Source organism: Globicephala melas, chromosome 3 (assembly GCF_963455315.2).
Source record: "Globicephala melas chromosome 3, mGloMel1.2, whole genome shotgun sequence".
Classification (NCBI taxonomy): domain Eukaryota; kingdom Metazoa; phylum Chordata; class Mammalia; order Artiodactyla; family Delphinidae; genus Globicephala; species Globicephala melas.
Genome location: NC_083316.1, coordinates 36,304,956 through 36,306,806, shown reverse-complemented (window position 1 = coordinate 36,306,806; position 1,851 = coordinate 36,304,956). Strand labels below are relative to the sequence as shown.

Below are 1,851 nucleotides of genomic sequence, written 5' to 3'. Positions count from 1 at the left end.
CACTATAGTAAAAAGAAAACAAAGCAATGATCTTGGCTTGAGCTGTCTGGTTCAGTGGTCTGGAGGAACGTCACACACAAGCTCAGTCACTGCAATCAATGTTTTCTGGCTGTCACTTCTAACATAGTAGAATCATGTTAGGGGGAATGGAAAAAGTGAGCACCAATTCTTCCCATGTTCTCCCTCTGTCCCTGTGTTGGATGCAGCAGAGATCACCCACCAATCAGCCCTAACATCTGGGCAGGCCAACAGGGAAGGCCTAATCACTCTGTTCTGCAACTACAGCCAGATTCACCTCCAAAACAGTACCTGTGGCTCTAGCTTGGACTCCTGTATTGGAATCTGGCTCTGGCAGTGGCAGCTAGAGAGGGTAATAGGACTTCTGCTGAATGAAGGAAGTTGGATGAATGAATGGGTGAGCTGCAGGGGTCACTTGCAAAGGGATGAGGAGTGATAAGGAAGCAACTCGTTCAGGCAGATGCTTTTGATATCTATCTCTGAAACCTGCCTGTGGCACGAAGGGAAGCCATCTCCCATGGGAGAGAAGTCAATGGGGTGGGAGGCCATATTCTCACGACTGAGTCTTTCCAGGAGCCAGGGCTTCAAGGCACAAGGCTCCTGGTTCCTTCTCTCAACCAACCCCTCTACTCTTTCCACTCTCCCTCACTGTACTTCTTCTTCTTTTTCTTCTTCTTTGCTGCCTTGCTGTCTTTTGACGCATGCCTTGTCTTCTTGCCTGTATCATTCTCAGAGTCTGAGCTGTCAGTCAGATAACTTTCTGTCTATATGTTTCTTTTTTGCTTTTCTTTCTTTTTCTAGAAGAATCTCTTTTGGGGTCAGGCTTTTCAAACTGTGCTAACTTTGCCTCTACCTTCTCCTCTTCCTCATCAGGTATCAGAGAGTACTTGGTCCCACCTGGTTGCATGAAATAATCCTTTGCAAAGTGGCCTTTACAGCCACACTTCTTGCAGGTAGTGTTCAGGACAGCCTCAAGGGTGATCTTCTGCCCAGTGTAATCCTGGAAGGCCACCTCTCTTCTTGCTCAGTGATAACACTGTTGGGGTCACGGTCCTTCCCAGTCCCTTGGTTGACAACTTTCATGGAGAGGAATACGTTTATGCTATCATTTTTCATCTCTCAGCCAATAAGCTTCACCCACACTTTATCTCCAACGTCTACTCTCTCAGAGGGCTTATCCACGTGACAGGATGACATGTGAGCTCCATGGACCAGACCTTGCTCCCAACAGCCTGGGATTTTGATAAAGTCTCCATAGTCTGTCACCATAGCAACTCTCCTTGGAAAATAGTATAGGGAGAAGGCAAGTTCTCCATGGTCTTGGGTCTTCCCGAATCATCCTTAATGTTCTGTGGTTCCTCCATTTATCTTCTGCTAAAGCTAATTCAAGCGTCTTGGTGTCAGCGTCAGGTCTCCCAGCTGCAGCATTGCTCAAAACACCCTGATACTGCTTCTTAAAATGCCTTCCAAGCATGTGCTGAAGTGTCGTCTGGTGCTCCTAAGCACAAGAAGGCTCTTATATGCCTTACAGAGAAAATAAGTGTGTTAAATAAGCTTCATAAAGACATGAGTTATAGTTCTATAGCCAGGGAGTTCAATGTTAATGAAACAACAATATATATTAAATTAGGGACAGGACAGGAATAAAGACGCAGATGTAGAGAATGGACTCGAGGACACGGGGAGGGGGAAAGGTAAGCTGGGACGAAGTGAGAGAGTGGCATGGACATATATACACTACCAAATGTAAAACAGACAGCTAGTGGGAAGCAACCACATAGCACAGGGAGATCAGCTTGGTACTTTGTGACCACCTAGTACAAAGTTGGGATA

At 46.1% G+C, this 1,851-nt stretch overlaps 1 pseudogene; it reads right to left on the bottom strand.

The window, feature by feature from the left end:
* Nucleotides 1-644: 644 nt before the first annotated feature.
* Nucleotides 645-1,349, bottom strand: LOC115866446 (zinc finger CCHC domain-containing protein 17 pseudogene; annotated as a pseudogene).
* Nucleotides 1,350-1,851: the final 502 nt, after the last annotated feature.